Below are 22,054 nucleotides of genomic sequence, written 5' to 3'. Positions count from 1 at the left end.
ACTTTATTTGGGGAAAATGGCACTTATTTTTTTCTTTCTTGAAACTTTGAATTTTTTTGGAGGAAAACTTTTTTTTTTCAACTTTTTTTATTTGATTTATTTTTTTGTCCCACTCTGGGACTTCAACTTTTGAAAGTCTGAACCCCTTTACGATGCATTCCAATACTTCTGTATTGGAATGCATTGGCTGTAAGTGTAATACAGTGCGTTACAGGGGGCTGGATCTCACAGGCTCTCCCGGAAGGCAGCCACGATGACTAAGGAAGGCATCGGACTGCCTTCCATGCCATCTGGTCCCCGTCACAGCAGCATGGGGACCCGATGAAGACCCTGCACCGGACCGGATCCCGCACGTGTCATGGTCCGTGCTGATCGCGGCCGTGCAGGGGTTAATGCGCAGGCATCGGTAATTTCACCGATGCATGGGGCATGCAGCAGGAGTCCGGCCATCAGTGACGGACGGACCCCTGCCGCGGATCGGGCGGGCGCAGCTCCTGCACCCGCCCGATCATAGCGCTGTACATGTACAGCGCTGGGCATTAAGTCACGTCCTGGTCGTTAAGAGGCCAAAGGGATGAAATACGAATGTAGTAGAGTTAACACACATGCTTTATGAGACATATTATGTAAACTTAATGCAACTAAATGCGTTAAGCAATTTTTTTTCAAGGGCTTTTATTTCAAGATAATGCGATGAGTTAAGAAATTTTGAGTTGAGGTTTTGTGTTAACCCTGCTACATCTTAGCAGCATAACTGAATATATACATTACAGAGTGTTGTAGAGAGAGATACAAACATCACATAAGCATTGGCAATAAGCATTGTACCTGGGCATAATTTGTTACTCTGGTCTCTGATGCGATCCCAGTTGTAGCGCTTCAAGTCGCACCATTTTTTTTGTATAGCTGTCTTTATAGGCTTTCTTTTAAATTTTTGCAACATCTCCTCTTGGAGATCCAGGATGATGGCATCCTTCTCCACATGTTTCCGGGTTCGGTCGTAGCCTTTTTCCAACATGCGCTGCAGGATAAAGATGCAAGCATATAATCCCAATTTTTTTGAATACAAGTTTTCAAAAAAATGTCCTCAACAAAACAGCAAAAAGTAGTTACGTCTTTAAAGGGGAAATATTAATATTAAATATTCAATATATTGCTATATATTCATTTATGTAGAATATTCGTGAATATTCTACAAAATATTCGCGAATATTCTACAAAATATTCGCGAAATATCGCAAATTCAAATATGGACCCTGCCCTCATCACTCACTGATAAACAGCTCTTTAATCTGGTTCTGTTTCTCCAGCTCTTTAACCACTTCAGCCCCCATGGCTTAAACACCCTGAAAGACCAGGCCACTTTTTACACTTTTGACCTACACTACTTTCACCGTTTATTGCTCGGTCATGCAACTTACCACCCAAATGAATTTTACCTCCTTTTCTTCTCACTAATAGAGCTTTCATTTGGTGGTATTTCATTGCTGCTGACATTTTTACTTTTTTTGTTATTAATCGAAATTTAACGATTTTTTTGCAAAAAAATGACATTTTTCACTTTCAGTTGTAAAATTTTGCAAAAAAAACGAGATCCATATAGAAATTTTGCTCTAAATTTATAGTTCTACATGTCTTTGATAAAAAAAAAATGTTTGGGTAAAAAAAAAATGGTTTGGGTAAAAGTTATAGCGTTTACAAACTATGGTACAAAAATGTGAATTTCCGCTTTTTGAAGCAGCTCTGACTTTCTGAGCACCTGTCATGTTTCCTGAGGTTCTACAATGCCCAGACAGTACAAACACCCCACAAATGACCCCATTTCGGAAAGTAAACACCCTAAGGTATTCGCTGATGGGCATAGTGAGTTCATAGAACTTTTTATTTTTTGTCACAAGTTAGCGGAAAATGATGATTTTATTTTTTTTTTTTTTTCTTACAAAGTCTCATATTCCACTAACTTGTGACAAAAAATAAAAACTTCTATGAACTCACTATGCCCATCAAGAAATACCTTGGGGTCTCTTCTTTCCAAAATGGGGTCACTTGTGGGGTAGTTATACTGCCCTGGCATTTTAGGGGCCCAAATGTGTGGTAAGGAGTTTGAAATCAAATTCTGTAAAAAATGACCTGTGAAATCCGAAAGGTGCTCTTTGGAATATGGGCCCCTTTGCCCACCTAGGCTGCAAAAAAGTGTCACACATCTGGTATCTCCGTACTCAGGAGAAGGTGGGGAATGTGTTTTGGGGTGTCATTTTACATATACCCATGCTGGGTGAGAGAAATATCTTGGTCAAATGCCAACTTTGTATAAAAAAATGGGAAAAGTTGTATTTTGCCAAGATATTTCTCTCACCCAGCATGGGTATATGTAAAATGACACCCCAAAACACATTCCCCACCTTCTCCTGAGTACGGCAATACCAGATGTGTGACACTTTTTTGCAGCCTAGGTGGGCAAAGGGGCCCATATTCCAAAGAGCACCTTTCGGATTTCACAGGTCATTTTTTACAGAATTTGATTTCAAACTCCTTACCACACATTTGGGCCCCTAGAATGCCAGGGCAGTATAACTACCCCACAAGTGACCCCATTTTGGAAAGAAGAGACCCCAAGGTATTCGCTGATGGGCATAGTGAGTTCATGGAAGTTTTTATTTTTTGTCACAAGTTAGTGGAATATGAGACTTTGTATGAAAAAAAAAAAAAAAAAAATCTGCATTTTCCACTAACTTGTGACAAAAAATAAAAAATTCTAGGAACTCGCCATGCCCCTCACGGAATACCTTGGGGTGTCTTCTTTCCAAAATGGGGTCACTTGTGGGGTAGTTATACTGCCCTGGCATTTTCCAGGGGCCCTAATGTGTGGTAAGTAGGTAAATGACCTGTGAAATCCTAAAGGTGCTCTTTGGAATGTGGGCCCCTTTGCTCACCTAGGCTGCAAAAAAGTGTCACACATGTGGTATCGCCGTATTCAGGAGAAGTTGGGGAATGTGTTTTGGGGTGTTATTTTACATATACCCTTGCTGGGTGAGAGAAATATCTTGGCAAAAGACAACTTTTCCCATTTTTTTATACAAAGTTGGCATTTGACCAAGATATTTCTCTCACCCAGCATGGGTATATGTAAAATGACACCCCAAAACACATTCCCCACCTTCTCCTGAGTACGGCGATACCAGATGTGTGACACTTTTTTGCAGCCTAGATGCGCAAAGGGGCCCAAATTCCTTTTAGGAGGGCATTTTTAGACATTTGGATACCAGACTTCTTCTCACTCTTTGGGGCCCCTAGAATGCCAGGGCAGTATAAATACCCCACATGTGACCCCATTTTGGAAAGAAGACACCCCAAGGTATTCAATGAGGGGCATGGTGAGTTCATAGAAATTTTTTTTTTTTGGCACAAGTTAGCGGAAATTGATATTTTTAATTTTTTTCTCACAAAGTCTCCCGTTCCGCTAACTTGGGACAAAAATTTCAATCTTTCATGGACTCAATATGCCCCTCACGGAATACCTGGGGGTGTCTTCTTTCCGAAATGGGGTCACATGTGGGGTATTTATACTGCCCTGGCATTCTAGGGGCCCTAAAGCGTGAGAAGAAGTCTGGAATATAAATGTCTAAAAAAATTTACGCATTTGGATTCCGTGAGGGGTATGGTGAGTTCATGTGAGATTTTATTTTTTGACACAAGTTAGTGGAATATGAGACTTTGTAAGAAAAAAAAATAAAAATTCCGCTAACTTGGGCCAAAAAAATGTCTGAATGGAGCCTTACAGAGGGGTGATCAATGACAGGGGGGTGATCAATGACAGGGGGGTTGATCAATGACAGGGGGGTTGATCAATGACAGGGGTGGTGATCAATGACAGGGGGGGTGATCAATGACAGGGGGGGTGATCAATGACAGGGGGGTGATCAATGACAGGGGGGTGATCAATGACAGGGGGGTGATCAATGACAGGGGGGTGATCAGGGAGTCTATATGGGGTGATAACCACAGTCATTGATCACGCCCGTGTAAGGCTTCATTCAGACGTCCGCATGCGTTTTGCGGATCCGATCCATCTATCAGTGGATCCGTAAAAATCATGCGGACGTCTGAATGGAGCTTTACAGGGGGGTAATCAATGACAGGGGGGTAATCAATGACAGGGGGGTGATCAGGGAGTCTATATGGGGTGATCACCACAGTCATTGATCACGCCCCTGTAAGGCTTCATTCAGACGTCCGTATGCGTTTTGCGGATCCGATCCATCTATCAGTGCATCCGTAAAAATCATGCGGACATCTGAATGGAGCTTTACAGGGGGGTAATCAATGACAGGGGGGTGATCAGGGAGTCTATATGGGGTGATCACCACAGTCATTGATCACGCCCCTGTAAGGCTTCATTCAGACGTCCGGATGCGTTTTGCAGATCCGATCCATCTATCAGTGCATCCGTAAAAATCATGCGGACATCTGAATGGAGCTTTACAGGGGGGTAATCAATGACAGGGGGGTGATCAGGGAGTCTATATGGGGTGATCACCACAGTCATTGATCACGCCCCTGTAAGGCTTCATTCAGACGTCCGGATGCGTTTTGCGGATCCGATCCATCTATCAGTGCATCCGTAAAAATCATGCGGACATCTGAATGGAGCTTTACAGGGGGTTGATCAATGACAGGGGGGTGATCACCACAGTCATTGATCATGCCCCTGTAAGGCTTCATTCAGACGTCCGGATGCGTTTTGCGGATCGGATCCATCTATCAGTGCATCCGTAAAAATCATGCGGACATCTGAATGGAGCTTTACAGGGGGGTAATCAATGACAGGGGGGTGATCACCACAGTCATTGATCATGCCCCTGTAAGGCTTTATTCAGACGTCCGGATGCGTTTTGCGGATCGGATCCATCTATCAGTGCATCCGTAAAAATCATGCGGACATCTGAATGGAGCTTTACAGGGGGGTGATCAGGGAGTCTATATGGGGTGATCACCACAGTCATTGATCATGCCCCTGTAAGGCTTCATTCAGACGTCCGGATGCGTTTTGCGGATCGGATCCATCTATCAGTGCATCCGTAAAAATCATGCGGACATCTGAATGGAGCTTTACAGGGGGGTGATCAGGGAGTCTATATGGGGTGATCACCACAGTCATTGATCATGCCCCTGTAAGGCTTCATTCAGACGTCCGGATGCGTTTTGCGGATCCGATCCATCTATCAGTGGATCCGTAAAAATCATGCGGACGTCTGAATGGAGCTTTACAGGGGGGTAATCAATGACAGGGGGGTAATCAATGACAGGGGGGTGATCAGGGAGTCTATATGGGGTGATCACCACAGTCATTGATCACGCCCCTGTAAGGCTTCATTCAGACGTCCGGATGCGTTTTGCGGATCCGATCCATCTATCAGTGGATCCGTAAAAATCATGCGGACATCTGAATGGAGCTTTACAGGGGGGTGATTAATGACAGGGGGGTAATCAATGACAGGGGGGTGATCAGGGAGTCTATATGGGGTGATCAGGGGCTAATAAGGGGTTAATAAGTGACGGGGGGGGGGGGGTGTAGTGTAGTGGTGCTTGGTGCTACTTTACTGAGCTACCTGTGTCCTCTGGTGGTCGATCCAAACAAAGGGGACCACCAGAGGACCAGGTAGCAGGTATATTAGACGCTGTTATCAAAACAGCGTCTAATATACCTGTTAGGGGTTAAAAAAAACACATCTCCAGCCTGCCAGCGAACGATCGCCGCTGGCAGGCTGGAGATCAACTCTCTTACCTTCCGTTCCTGTGAGCGCGCGCGCCTGTGTGCGCGCGTTCACAGGAAATCTCGGCCATCGCGAGATGACGCGTATATGCGTGACTGTGCGCAGCGCTGCCACCTCCGGAACGCGAATCTGCGTTAGGCGGTCCGGAGGTGGTTAATGGTGAGGCTGCCAGAAGCCAATAAGTCCTTCACCTTGAATCCAAAGGTCCTTAAAGCCTGAATAGATGGCTGTTGTCCTTTGTGTATTATTCCTCTGTTTCCCTTGAATTGCCTTGCATTAACCACAGCTAGCAGCTGCAGTCTCACTCCTTCAACTCCTACTTCTCCTCTCCACTGACTCAACTCCCCAACTAGGCCTGAACTGCACTATTTATCTAGTGGTGGATGTATGTAGTGCACCTGACAGCCTGATAAAAAGGGATTTCACACGATAGTACAATGCAGCAGGATATTACAGAAGACGACAAAAAGCTTTTGCAGTTCCCACATAAGCTAGTGGGACGCTGCATACACCCTTTCTTTAAGATGTGTCGCCCTCGACACATTCTGGACAAAGTCTCCTGAAAGATACAAAAGAGGCAAGCATGCAAAACAAGCATACAGGTATAAATATCAAGGTATAAATAGCAGGAAAATCCACATCATGAAAATACACTTAAGTATAATCTTGGTGACAAGGGGCCGTCGTTCTCTTCCAAGACTGGTGAACTGGGACGCTGCACCTGTACTCCATTGGCATGCAGTAAAATTTTTATCCAATGACCATCTAATATACCTCAAGTCACATAATTACTTCATTTTTTCTGTACGTTGTATGCCTAATTGTTGGGGCCTCGGAGGAATTCAACGCCTGTGACAACCACGTGTTATCAAATTTCACCTATTATCATTTGGGGTTTATTCAAGAGGGGGGGATTTCATTAGCCATTAACCATTTAATCCAATTTTATATTTTTAATAGTGTTGAGCGAGCATGCTCAGCCGAACTGCTTTTCGGCTCGAGCATCGCTATGCTTGGCACATCCGAGTGCTCAGCCGAATACTTCGGGTGCTCGAGTACAATTTTATACAATTAAAGTCAATGGGAGACCCGAGTATGAAACCAGGCACCCCCAGCTGTGAAGAAGAGAGGGTGTGTGGTTCACAAAAAAAGGTTAGAAATTGATGGTTTGGAAACGGCATTAAGAGGATAGCTGGATGTGTCTTGGATGCCTATTCTCTACGACATACAATAGACAACCACACAAAGGCTATATGCCAAAAGCCAGGTATATGCAAGCCATCAATCTATCCATGAGACAGATGACAGGCTTAGTCAGCATACCTTACAATGGCAGCCTTGTGCACTATGAGACATTTCAAACCAGCTCTCATCTGACTGAGAGCCAGTAAGCCTCAAAGTTACTTCAGATCTGTTGGATGGCTTGGGTGGACCTGCGCACCTAGATCAATATCATTAGGGAGACAAAAAGTTTTCTGATCGTCCTAACATAATATTCAATAACTTTTCTATACAGTTTTGTCATGTACAGTTTATGTGGCTGGAGGTACATTAGGTGGTCACTGTATAAAAATGTTACTGTAGGCCACTGGAGCAGAGGCCCCAAATATTAGGCATTCACCTGACGGAAAAGGCCTTTTATGCCGCTCTATATACATAAGACAAGGACCACTCTTTGTTCTAGGTGTTGGCGGATATGTGTGGGCTGGCATGAGGAAATTCAATTACACGTGGTTGTCACAGGTGTTGAATTCCTCTGAGATCCATGCTTCATTCATTTTTAGAAATGTTAAGTAGTCCACACTGTCGTGAGCTAGGCGAATGCGCTTATTGGTCACGACCCCCTCTGCTGCGCTGAACGTCCTTTCGGACAGGACACTCGACTAGGGGCAGGCCAAGAGTTCCATGGAAAATTGTGCCAGCTCTGGCCACCGGTCAAGCCTGCATATCCAGTAGTCCACTGGTTCCTTGCTTCTCAGAGTGTCCACAGCGGCCAGTAACCCGATGTAGTCAGACAACTGTCGGTCTAGGCGTTCCCTGAGGCTGGATCCTTGGGGCGGCTCTCGATGGGTTGGATGCAAGAATGATCTCATATCCAAAGTGACCAACACATCTTCAAAACGCCCTCTTCTTGCAGTTGCGGTAGGATTGGTACCCGCACCTGTTTCTCTGTGGGTGGAAATTCCTCTGCCAGTGCCTGCAATAGCAGAATACAGCATCTCTCGCAGCAAGGCCTGGAAATGCTGCATTCTAACAGCCCTCTGTGATGCTGGTAACATGTCCGCCATTTTGTGTCTGTACCGGGGGTCTAAGTACATTGCCACCCAGTACTGGTACTTGCCTTTTTTATGCTTTTTGTACGGGGGTTCCTCTTCAAACACTGGATCATGAAGTCCCCCATTTGCACCAAATTGGAAGTGGTGGAGTGCCCTGGCTCCTGCTCATTGTCCAGGAGAATGTCATCCTCTGTCTCCTCCCCCCAGCCACGGACAACACCAGGGATCCCCGAAAAGTTTAAATCCTGCCCTTCTTGCTCCTCCTCCCCCCAGCCACGGTCAACACCAGGGATGCCCGAAAAGTTTAAAGCCTGCCCTTCTTGCTCCTCCTCCCCTCAGCCACCATCCTTCTCTGACTCCTCTTCAGACTCAGATGGAGTAGCCCCCCCTGGGAATTCATTCAGCATTGCGACTTCCTCATCTTCCAGCTCCTGCTTCTCAACGGCTTGATCAATGACACGACGCAAGGCTTGCTCCAGAAATAAGGCGTATGGTACGATGTCACTGATGGCGCCCTGGCTGCGACTGACCAGTTTGGTGATCTCATCAAATGGCCGCAGAAGTCTGCATGTGTCGCGCATGAGCACGTTTCTGCTGGAGCAGCCTAACAAGCATATACAAAGTGGAGTTCCAGCGCGTCAGGCAGTCACAAATCAGACGTCTGATGGGCAAGTTGTGTAAGATCTTCTAAAATGGCCAGAGATTTTCCTGGCCTGCCGCAAGACGTCCTGGACCCCGGGGTATTTGGCAATGAATCGCTGCACGACTAAGTTCTGAATGTGTGCCATGCACGGCACGTGTGTCATTTTGCCCTGTTTCAGCTTGCTCAGCAGATGGCACTGTTGTCGCACACCACTTTACCAACTGTCAAATTGAGCGGGGTTAGCCACTGATCGGCCTGTGACCGCAGAGCTGAAAGGAGTGCAGGACCGGTGTGGCTCTTGGCTTCCAGGCACAACAGCCACAGCACAGCATGGCAACATCTCACCTGGCATGTCGAATAGGTTCTGGGGAGCTTGGGGGGTGCAGTGGAAAAGGAGGAGTCAGCCGAGGAGGAGGGGGAGAATGGAGTAGGAGGAGGAGAAGAAGAGGCAGGCCTGCATGCAATCCGTGGCGGTAACACCAAATCCACACGGGTGCCACGGGTTGCATGCTTGACTGCCGTCAGAAGGTTCACCCAGTGGGCAATATAGATATATTAACTTGCCGCTGAACGTGGCCATATAGTTCAGGGATGCCCTTCTGGGAGAAATATTTCCTTCAGAGGACCTTCCATTGCGGTGTCCCAATGGCCACAAATTTTCTAAAGGCCTCCGAATCCACCAATTTATATGGCAGCAGTTGGCGGGTCAGCTGTTGGGCAAGAGGATTATCCAGCATCATAATTTTTTTATGCTCGAACATTTGGGCCACGGAAGCCTGCCTTGTGCCAGATGAACGCGATGATGGCACGTTGGAAGGAGAAAATATATTTATTTAACAGAAAAAATGGCCATCAGTTCTCCCTACCCCCATACTGCGCAGGCGCGGAGATCGGATGGATGTTCTATAGTTAGCCGCGCTTGCGCACTGGGCCGTAATTTTTCCCTAACCTAAGGCTGGTGAGGCTCTCCGGCGCATGCACAGTGTCCCGGTGTCCATCTGAACTCCTGTGAGATTTCCCTAAACCGTTGTTTTGCGCATGCGCAGATCGGCACAACTCTGGCACGCCTCCTCACGTCATTTCCGGTGCGACCAGAAGTTACGAGGTAGGGAAATCTCACGAAGTAGAGTAATGTAACGTTACACCCCGACTATGTCTATAGAAGACTCTTTAGATTTTTCTATGGTACATGGCCTTGATCTGATCAGAATGTTCCTTAGATTTGGAGGTTGTCGGTAAGCTAGTAAAGGGGGATCTGGGAAGATTGTTTTTATTGGCTAACACGGTACCAGACTTTTTCCTTGTACTTTTTTTTTTGTGATGTATGTGGTGTGCGTGACCTTCCATAACAGGCCAGACCTGTTTGGCATCTTGGGGCGTGTGGTTATGGCACGAAGCACAGACCATAAGGCAGACTGGCGTCTACAGAACATTGCAGCCGCAGTGTGTCTGCATCGCAAAATAATACCAAATGGTGTCAGCACTGAAGTACATGCATAGCTCCTAAATTCTGAAAAGCCTAAGGAAAGGAAGGACATACAGAGGCAGACTGGCCATAGACCCTACCAGGAATGTTACTGGTGGACTGATGTCCATAAGGTGACCTCAGCCTTCTTCACTTCCACTGGCCAGGTACATACTACTGGGAGAACTATAGGGGTCATTATTAGAAGACGTTCAGGCAGCATGCTGAAGGTAGGGCTGGCTTGGTGCTGTGGCCCACATGTCGCCTCCTAAGCTCCTTAGTGCCCCTGTATACGTGTCATAGATAGGTAAATTAGATAGGCAGAAAGACATCCACTCACCAATAAATTAAACTCACCACGTGTAGACACCAGTGCAGCACGCCAGACCTGCAGGGTATAGCGACAGTGAGGTCACGGTATGGGCAATCGAGGGTCACTCACTTTTCTGAGGAGAACCCTGGGCAGGCATGCAACAGTGAAGGAGAGGCAGACACTAGTTCCTCTGGGGCGCACTCTGTAGATAGGGACCAGGCCTGATGGTATGTGAGGTGCCCTGGGTGTTATAGGTGTTTTGAGTGCCTTAGGTAAGGTCCCTTTAAGGTTCGTGACGCCAGTGCCTGTAACGGTGGCACACCGCTTTGTAGAAGAATTAAATGAGTACACAGTTGGTGAACCAAACGTTGCTTTACTTTGGAAAAACAGTCCAACTTTGTACATGTAGTTACAGTAGATGGTAATGCAGTCCCTTGAACAATATTCCACAAGCAGGTTGACTTTCAATAGTGGCAGGTATTAATCATGCAAGATACTTGGAGGGTAAACAGTGAATGCTTTGCAGTGCAATGCTGCTCTATCCCCTTCAGCTATTCTAGCTGGCTGGATCCCAAGGCCCGGATGCCTAATTGCTGGCTTTAATCCTTGGTATATAAATCCTTCCTCCAGTATTGACCCTTGCGCTTTACTTTATAGTACTTCTGCCCATCACGTTACTTATCTGAACTTGTATTATCCTTGCTTGGTAGGGAAGCTGCAGGTTTCTCCCAGGAGGTACTGCGGAGTGCAGACGGCCAGGCGTGGGTATTGTAGTAGGCTGTGTCTCAGCCTGCATTCTTCTTCTCCTCCTCTTGCGTTCAGACTGCCTGCCTTATGAAGTGCTAGTGCCAGAGGAAAGAAAGGAGGAGGGGATGCAGGACCTAAATCTAAGTCCTGCTTGCACCTGTGAGCCCAGGTATGAACAGACTTGTATGCCTCCCTTCGTTTTTGCTGCCGCCACTGCAGTTTTTTTTAGAGCTGAGTCGGGAGGAGACGTGCCCAATAAAGATCCGGCGCATCCCCAATAGAAAGCTATGGGCATCAGACTCACTTTCAGCTTCTGCGCATGCGCCCGGCACCCATAGCTTTCTATTGGGCATGCGCCGGATCTCGGAACGTCGGGGACAGCAGAAGCCGCCCAGCGAAGTGAATATTGATGAGCTGGGCGGCGCTTCAAAACGGCCCTTGGGCAGAAAGAAAAGCGATTACTTCAGGTTCTAAAACATCAGTTTGCTGTATTTATAAGGTGGACAGGGGTTATACTTATATGTTTTTAATGCACATTAGAAGACCTCTGCATGTATATATATATATATATATATATATATATATATATATATAGCTAATTATGCTTATTGGGCCTGTCAGTGTCCCTTTAAGCTTCAATACTTTGTCCCACATTTCCACTATACTCTTTTGGCCAACATTCCCCGCCACCCGTAATCACCATGGTAGGCGCATAAAAGAACATCCAAAGTTGATAGAGCAGATACCAAATTGGATTGTGAACATCACGGGGACGTGCAACATGGTGGGGCAGTAAGTATGCACACGCCTACACGAACTAACTGACAGGGATTAGCCCCTGCAACCTCTGGGTCTCCAAATTGAGCACATAGCCTGAGCTTGCCCTTTACGCCTTGGAGGTGCTGGCCTGCTATGCAGCCGGTGTATTGTCTGAACATGTGTTTAGCACGACTGGAGGGTTATATTTCCCAATGTTTTGGGATGTACCCTAATTTAAAAATAAATGTTAAACCAAAAAGCAGTGTAGGCTACCTCCTCCAACGCCACTTCCACTTCCACCTACACCGCCACGTCCACCGCCTCCTCAACCTCCTACTCCATATGGACCTGGTCCTCCTAGATCAAGATTATTATTTTTTATTTTTACGTATTTTATGTTATTTTAAGTAATTTCCCTATCCACATTTGTTTGCAGAACACTTGCCATGCTCTTAACCTCTAGCCCTTTCCATGACATTTTTACAGCCATTTTAGTGCTCAAAAGTTCGGGTCCCCATTCGGGTTCGGTGTCAAGTTCGGGTCTCGAATTCGAGCTTTTTTGTGAAGTTCGGCCGAACCCGTCGAACCCGAACATCCAGGTGTCCGCTCAACTCTATTGCTGAGGGTTAGCAGGAGCTGTGGACATGCTGTTATCCAGGGTATCTGAAATTCACAGTAGTATTAATGCATTTTGTGTAGGTATATATTAACTGTATTTCACTGAAAAATTAACCTACTTAAAACTTAACTTTTCTATTAGGTATTTGCTAAAAGAGATCCCACAAATTGAAAAATGTTGTAGATGACTGCAATTAGTTATCTGGCAAATAAACATGCATTTAAGGTACATAGCACCACATTTACCATATAATAATGTATTTTATAGAACTGAATTGTTTGTAACCACTCAAGGTTTGATGTACAATTACTTCAGGCTGATGTGGTAGATCTGGGTCTTAGGTTGGTCGAAAGAATACATTTGGTGAGGATTCCTTTTCGATCCGTGGACCTTGATTGTAGGTTCGTCCGCTGTAGAAAGGATCCAAAAGGTTTTAGCAATATTTTCTTTTTCCCTTTTTCCCCCACCTGGAGCTGTAGGAGCCACATCAGCCAGGGGCGTAGCTAGAAATGCATGGGCCCCATAGCAAAAAAATGTATGGGCCCCCCCAGTGCCATCCACAGATCCCCCTCCCCTAAACAGTGCCATCCACAGATCTCCCCCCTAAACAGTGCCATCCACAGATCCCCCCTAAACAGTGCCATCCACAGATCCCCCTAAACAGTGCCATCCACAGATCCCCCTAAACAGTGCCATCCACAGCTCCCCCTAAACAGTGCCATCCACAGATCCCCCTAAACAGTGCCATCCACAGATCTCCCCCTAAACAGTGCCATCCACAGATCCCCCCCCCTAAACAGTGCCATCCACAGATCCCCCCCCCCCTAAACAGTGCCATCCACAGATCCCCCCCTAAACAGTGCCATCCACAGATCCCCCCCCTAAACAGTGCCATCCACAGATCCCCCCCTAAACAGTGCCATCCACAGATCCCCCTAAACAGTGCCATCCACAGATCCCCCCCCCCTCATAACAGTGCCATCCACAGATCTCCCCCCTAAACAGTGCCATCCACAGATCCCCCCTAAACAGTGCCATCCACAGATCCCCCTAAACAGTGCCATCCACAAATCCCCCTCCCCGACACTCACAGCAGTATATTTCTAAACTAATCAGTAACTAATTTAACTTTAATCATTGCTCATTGCTGAGCTCTTTACTTGGATTATTTGGATATCTTACTCTGTCTTAGCTCCGGTAACAGCAGGCAGTGCGGGGGGCGGCGCTCACTCGCTGACGTCACGCGCCTGCGCCGCCTAGTGGGAGGAGCAGACTCGTGACGTCAGTGAGTGAGCGCCGCCCCCCGCACTGCCTGCTATTACCAGAGCTAAGACAGAGTAAGATATCCAAATAATCCAATTAAAGATCTCAGCAATGAGCAATGATTAAAGTTAAATTAGCTGCTGATTAGTTTATAAATATACTGCTGTGAGCGGCGTGGCCCTGTATATTCTAACCCCCAGGCAAGCGTCCCTGTCACCATGGGAACGCCTGGGGGTTAGAATATACCATCGGATTTGAGTTTTTACGATCTCACTGAGCTCGTGAAAACTCAGATCCGATGGTATATTCTAACCCCCAGGCAAGCGTCCCCGTCACCATGGGAACGCCTGGGGGTTAGAATATACCATCGGATCTTCTGAGTTACTCAGTGGCCTGGCTGGAGCCTCCGCAGCCACTGTGTCGGCCCGACCCTGCGTGCGCCCTGCTCCAGTCCTGACTCCTCCCCAGCCAGGCCCGAGCCTCGGACCGCCCGCGTCCCGCCCACTACACTAGTCTAGTGTAGTGGGCGGGCGGTCCGCGGCTCGGGCCTGGCTGCCTGTGTGTGGTGTGTGTGTGTAAATAAAAATATAAATAAAAATCAACAGAAGGCGGCACGGACGGGCCCCCAGTGGCGTAGGGCCCCATAGCCACTGCTATGGTTGCTATGGCGATCCCTACGCCACTGACATCAGCACTCCCATAGCTGGCGGTGCTGGGTAACGTTGAACAAAGGGGCAGCGAAGCCTCCCGCATGGGATTGGAATCCTCCATCGCTTGGCCGTCTCTCTCCGTCAAAGCTTTGATCGGCTGTGATCGATTTTTGTTTAGAATGGCAATGCCTTGCCACTCACATACCGTATTTTTCGCCCTATAAGACGCACCGGCCCATAAGACACACCTAGGTTTTTGGGGAGGAAAATAAGAAAAAAAAAATTTTAACCAAAAGGTGTGCTTTTGGTGGGTTTGGAACTAATGGTGGTCTGTGGATGGCACTATTACTGGGGATCTGTGGATGGCACTATTATGAGGGATCTGTGAAGGACACTGTTATGGGGGATCTGTGGATGACGCACTGTTATGGGGGATCTGTGGATGACGCACTGTTATGGGAGGATCTGTGGATGACACACTGTTATGGGGGGATCTGTGGATGACTCACTGTTATGGGGGGATCTGTGGATGACTCACTGTTATGGGGGATCTGTGGATGACGCACTGTTATGGGGGATCTGTGACGTACACTGTTATGGGGGGGATCTGTGGCGGACACTGTTACAGGGGGGATCTGTGGCTGACACTGTTACAGGGGGGATCTGTGGCTGACACTGTTACAGGGGGGATCTGTGGCTGACACTGTTACAGGGGGGATCTGTGGCTGACACTGTTACAGGGGGATCTGTGGCTGACACTGTTACGGGGGGATCTGTGGCTGACACTGTCATCGGGGATCTGTGGATGGCACTGTTATGGGGGATCTGTGGGTGGCACTGTTATATATGTGCCATCCACAGACCCCCCCCCACCCCATAACAGTGCCATCCACAGACCCCCCCAGCCCATAACAGTGCCATCCACAGGACCCCCACCCCTTAACAGTGCCTTCCACAGATGTTCCCCATAAAACTGTCGTCCACAGATTCCCCCCCCCACACCGCTCCAGTGCTGCAGTATACAAATATAAAATTTCTCATTCAATTAAAAGTGATTAAACATGCCCCCTCACTCCTAATATTACCGTACAACAGCTTCTGTACAACGCAGGCAGGAAGGCCGAGCGGTCGGCGCGTCACTCACTGACGTCACGTGCCTGCGCCGCCTGCTTCATTCATAAAGTAGGCGGCGCAGGCACGTGACATCAGGGAGTTACGCTCACCCTGCCGCCCGTCCGGCCTGCCTGCCTGCATTCTACAGAAGCGGTTAGGATGTACGGTAATATTAAAAGTGGGGGGGGGCATATTTAATCACTTTAAATTGAATGAGACATTTTATATTTCTATAGTGCAGTACAGTGCTGGAGTACAGTGACTGCACCGCCGTAATTGCTGGCCCCCAGCTCCTCCTCCCAGTCCCTCCCCGCTCGCTCATACATCGCAGCCTGCGATGTAAAAATGTCAGCATTCGCCCCATAAGACGCAGGGGAATTTTTCCCCCATTTGGGGGGGGTGCGTCTTATGGGGTGAAAAATACAGTAAGGCTTGTAAGTCTGCGACAGACCAACTTTGGTAATTTGAAACTGAATCAGACATTCAAAAGAGAAGGGTAAAAGAATAGGATAAAGCAAAGAAAAGGTGGGAAAATGTATACCAATCTATTCGCTATCAATGTGTACCGTTTTGCGCCGGGAACTCAGTTCTGCAGGACAGGATAGTAAGTAACCGCTGTCCTATTATTCTGATTGCACAAAAAACTGCACTTGTCAGTTCTTTGTGTTCTGATCTTCCAAAAGCTGACTTCTGCCTGGTTTTGGGTTCTGCTATCCACACAAGCTGCCAACCAATGTGACAACTACTCGCCGATCCCATTGTTCTATGCCACAGTTGCCAAACAGGTCTCGTCCACTAGAGACTTCTGGAGGCGAATCCACTGTGAGCACAGTAGACGTTTAAGATTGGTTGGTGTGCTCATACATGATACAATTGCGATTGTATGTACAATCTGTAAAATTAAATCATCGATTTTGCGCTGAAAATCAAATTAATTTGTTGCCACTACTCTTCGTTTTGAATCAGGGCGAAGAGACCCTGGCTAGCTAATCCTAAAGGGAAGAAACGGTTATTTGCAAACTAGCTAACCATTTAACAATGTATAAAAATAAGACAAATGTAGTATGTCTCCTCTGAGGACAGAGTTCTTAGCATAGACCAGATAATCAGGTAACAAGGGCAAAACTGGAATGATTAAATCGTAAGTTTTATTTTAAAAACTTTACACAAAAATATACATTAAAATTGACAGATAAATATACCTGCCAGTCGAACAGATTGGTTGGAAGGAAATGGGTAAGAGTTGGAAAGGAGTAGAATGTCTATAAGTTCAGAATTACCATGGTAGTGTCCAGTAAAAGATAAAGTCTTTGCAAGGAATAATCCAAGATGGCGGTGTGCCTGTGTCCAGCGGGCGGTCATGATGTTAATCGACTTCAGATGGTAGGTGAAGGACCCAGGACCTGAGTGGGTCACTGTAGCTGGGAGTGGCTATGACATGTACAAGCCCAGTCTTGTGTAATTGAAAGAGGGGCAGTTCTTGCCCTGAGAGGGAGAAAATCTGGCAGAATCTTGGCTTTGCCAGTTTCTCTGTATCCGTAGGTCAAATTAGGAAATAATATATTTATAATCAGGACAATTTTACGCATCATCTGATACCAAATATGACTGGAAGATAATACAGGGTGCCTGAGAACCGTTATATCTCAGAGCGGGAATTTCCAATTGACTTGCGGATTTCCTGGAAGGTGTGTTAGAAAAACCGAAACATTTTCTGAAGAGATTATTCATTTCATATTTTCCTAATTCAGGAAATGTAAAGGAAATATTGGAAACATATGAAGTCTATGGATTGGAGGTGACCTTAAGGTCATCTGCCTTCTTGTACCAACTAGCTGTGTGATAAGGATCTGTCCTTCTCTTTTGAAGGTCTGACCAGGCTTAAGAAGTGTGAAAACTCATGCTGTGTTGGGAACGCTCAGACTAGAGAGAAGGCCCGTTTATGAGGTTTTGTCATGATGATATCAGATTGATGGATGTATAACCTGACAGGGGGTCAGTAAGAATCTTTGGCCATGGTTTGCTAATTAACCTCTGCTCTGTGAGCTGTAACGGGAAGTTTTAACTCTTTTGTGCAGAAGAGTGCTCTAGTGATTCTGTGATTTTAGAACATGATGCATTCGCGATTTCTTCGTATTGCCGAGATCGCAAAATGTCACAATAGCCAAGAGTGTTATAGTGTTTGTCTTAATTAAATAGGGTTAAGTCATTTATTTAGAAACTGACTGAATGTCTAGTGGAACACATACATATGTCCTTTAGGATTAGGTGTCTAGTCATTGATACACACAGATGTTTGCGTTCCATTGTTAAAGAATTGATACTCAACATTTTGGGAAAAAACACCACTTTAACATGGACCTCGAGTGCCGTTCGAGTGGTAGAGTAAGTAAGATATGAATTGTGAAATAGGTGGGAGGGGGTCACAACTGATGTCACAAATTATTGATTAACCTGACCAAGCCCCTTCCTAAGGGGGATAAAAAGGCAGCATAAGCTGATAGGGGAGATCATCACTTCATGAGATCATCCCTTGATCACTCAATCAATCCATCCAAGGAACAACCACCACAGCAAGGAGACTAAGAGAGGAGGGAATAGGACCTGACCATACTACATTCCTGAACCTTGACCCTGATTTCTTCCAGGCCGATTCTTAGTATAGTATAAAATCTCCTTCTGTGTATTAGGAAATTAATTATATATATATATATATATATATATATATATATATATAAAAACAGAAAATGAATCAGCAGCACTCTGTTGGATGCCGGGTGCAACTCCACAGTCGCTCTTGGATGGGAGCCGTTCAATAGAAATAGAAAAAATATGGCAGCACTCCGGTCTTGTGAAGAAATTCAGTGACGTTTATTCACACTTATTTGCAATGCAGCATTTCAGCCCTCTCAAAGGCTCCATTGAGAGGGCTGAAATGCTGCATTGCAAATAAGTGTGAATAAACGTCACTGAATTTCTTCACAAGACCGGAGTGCTGCCATATTTTTCTATTTCTATATATATATATATATATATATATATATATATATACAGTGTATGTATGTATGTATGTATATATATGTATATATATATATATATATATATATATATATATATATGTATACACAAACCGGATTCCAAAAAAGTTGGGACACTATACAAATCGTGAATAAAAACTGAATGCAATGATGTGGAGGTGCCAACTTCTGATATTTTATTCAGAATAGAACATAAATCACGAAACAAAAGTTTAAACTGAGAAAATGTACCATTTTAAGGGAAAAATATGTTGAATCAGAATTTCATGGTGTCAACAAATCCCCAAAAAGTTGGGACAAGGCCATTTTCACCTCTGTGTGGCATCTCCCCTTCTTCTTACAACACTCAACAGACGTCTGGGGACCGAGGAGACCAGTTTCTCAAGTTTAGAAATAGGAATGCTCTCCCATTCTTGTCTAATACAGGCCTCTAACTGTTCAATCGTCTTGGGCCTTCTTTGTTGCACCTTCCTCTTTATGATGCGCCAAATGTTCTCTATAGGTGAAAGATCTGGACTGCAGACTGGCCATTTCAGTACCCGGATCCTTCTCCTACGCAGCCATGATGTTGTGATTGATGCAGAATGTGGTCTGGCATTATCTTGTTGAAAAATGCAGGGTCTTCCCTGAAAGAGATGACGTCTGGATGGGAGCATATGTTCTAGAACCTGAATATATTTTTTTGCATTGATGGTGCCTTTCCAGACATGCAAGCTGCCCATGCCACACGCACTCATGCAACCCCATACCATCAGAGATGCAGGCTTCTGAACTGAGCGTTGATAACAACTTGGGTTGTCCTTGTCCTCTTTGGTCCGGATGACATGGCGTCCCAGATTTCCAAAAAGAACTTTGAATCGTGACTCGTCTGACCACAGAACAGTCTTCCATTTTGCCACACTCCATTTTAAATGATCCCTGGCCCAGTGAAAACGCCTGAGCTTGTGGATCTTGCTTAGAAATGGCTTCTTCTTTGCACTGTAGAGTTTCAGCTGGCAACGGCGGATGGCACAGTGGATTGTGTTCACTGACAATGGTTTCTGGAAGTATTCCTGAGCCCATTCTGTGATTTCCTTTACAGTAGCATTCCTGTTTGTGGTGCAGTGTCGTTTAAGGGCCCGGAGATCACGGGCATCCAGTATGGTTTTACGGCCTTGACCCTTACGCACAGAGATTGTTCCAGATTCTCTGAATCTTCAGGTGATGTTATGCACAGTTGATGATGATAGATGCAAAGTCTTTGCAATTTTTCGCTGGGTAACACCTTTCTGATATTGCTCCACTATCTTTCTGCGCAACATCGTGGGAATTGGTGATCCTCTACCCATCCTGGCTTCTGAGAGACACTGCCACTCTGAGAAGCTCTTTTTATACCCAATCATGTTGCCAATTGACCTAATTAGTGTTAATTGGTCTTCCAGCTCTTCGTTATGCTCAAATTTACTTTTTCCAGCCTCTTATTGCTACTTGTCCCAACTTTTTTGGGATTTGTTGACACCGTGAAATTTTGAATCAACGTATTTTTCCTTTAAAATGATACATTTACTCGGATTAAACGTTTGATCTGTCATCTACGTTCTATTACAAATAAAATATTGACATTTGCCATCTCCACATCATTGCATTCAGTTTTCATTCACAATTTGTTTAGTGTCCCAACTTTTTTGGAATCCGGTTTGTACAGTACAGACCAAAAGTTTGGACACACCTTCTCATTCAAAGAGTTTTCTTTATTTTCATGACTATGAAGGCATCAAAACTATGAATTAACACGTGGAATTATATACATAACAAACAAGTGTGAAACAACTGAAAATATGTCATATTCTAGGTTCTTCAAAGTAACCACCTTTTGCTTTGATTACTGCTTTGCACACTCTTGGCATTCTCTTGATGAGCTTCAAGAGGTAGTCCCCTGAAATGATCTTCCAACAGTCTTGAAGGAGTTCCCAGAGATGCTTAGCACTCGTTGGCCCTTTTGCCTTCACCCTGCGGTCCAGCTAACCCCAAACCATCTCGATTGGGTTCAGGTCCGGTGACTGTGGAGGCCAGGTCATCTGGCGCAGCACCCCATCACTCTCCTTCATGGTCAAATAATTTTTCGGCTGACTGACTGACCTTCATTTCTTAAAGTAATGATGGCCACTCGTTTTTCTTTACTTAGCTGCTTTTTTCTTGCCATAATACCAATTCTAACAGTCTATTCAGTAGGACTATCAGCTGTGTATCCACCTGACTTCTCCTCAACGTAACTGATGGTCCCAACCCCATTTATAAGGCAAGAAATCCCACTTATTAAACCTGACAGGTCACACCTGTGAAGTGAAAACCATTTCAGGGGACTACCTCTTGAAGCTCATCAAGAAAATGCCAAGAGTGTGCAAAGCAGTAATCAAATCAAAAGGTGGCTACTTTGAAGAACCTAGAATATGACATATTTTCAGTTGTTTCACACTTGGTTGTTATGTATATAATTCCACATGTGTTAATTAATAGTTTTGATGCCTTCAGTGTGAATCTACAATTTTCATAGTCATGAAAATAAAGAAAACTCTTTGAATGAGAAGGTGTGTCCAAACTTTTGGTCTGTACTGTATATCATTCCCTGGAATAGGGGTTGGGGAGATTTTTAAGCAACTGCAATTGATCTGGAGGTTTGTCATCTGGTGGACGTGGACTAGGTGGTTAAGCGCTGATCTTCTCACTCCTTTCCTGGAAAACAAATGATGTGTGACAGAGAGCTAGTACGCTGTCTGATCAGTGGAGGAGGTAGGTAACATGCACAGAAGTCCATGCTAGCCTCCCCCTAGGGTCATATGAGAGTATTGTTTTTTTTCTCTCTCCTCCCTGTAACCTATCAGCTCCCCCCACTGTCCCCCTACCTCCTCACAGCCAGCTAAAGGCGGAGGGCTGCTTTAACCCTTCATAGTTTGGGCTTTGAAGAACCTAGAGATGTGAACCTGGTCTTGTTTGAAGGCTGACAATCCAATCAATCAGGATCACAGCACTAACATCTGTACAGTGGGTGCTATAAGGGGGCATTTAACATTCCTCCACACCAGTTTTTGGCATAAAAAAAAATCACAAATCTCATGTTTGCTACTTTTTAAACTTCACTGCTCCGAAATTTAGGAGCGAGTGGCGCTTCTATGGTGCCTTCACCACTTTCTAGTGGTCCCCAAATATTTATCTTTTTTTAGGTTCGTTTTCCAGTGTAAAAGACTGAAATTTCTCCCAGATTGCACTTTATACACACAGACTGCCAGAGGATGGGCGTAATTCATGAAAAGGCGTGCGCTAAATTAGGTGCATCCTCCGGCAGCGCAAGGTATATCATAGGCCTTTAGAAATCTGGTCTGCTTTCAGCTGCTGTCACTCCTGACCAGATTTCTAG

Source organism: Bufo bufo, chromosome 8, assembly GCF_905171765.1.
Source record: "Bufo bufo chromosome 8, aBufBuf1.1, whole genome shotgun sequence".
NCBI classification, from domain to species: domain Eukaryota; kingdom Metazoa; phylum Chordata; class Amphibia; order Anura; family Bufonidae; genus Bufo; species Bufo bufo.
Note: the sequence above shows the minus strand (reverse complement) of the source record.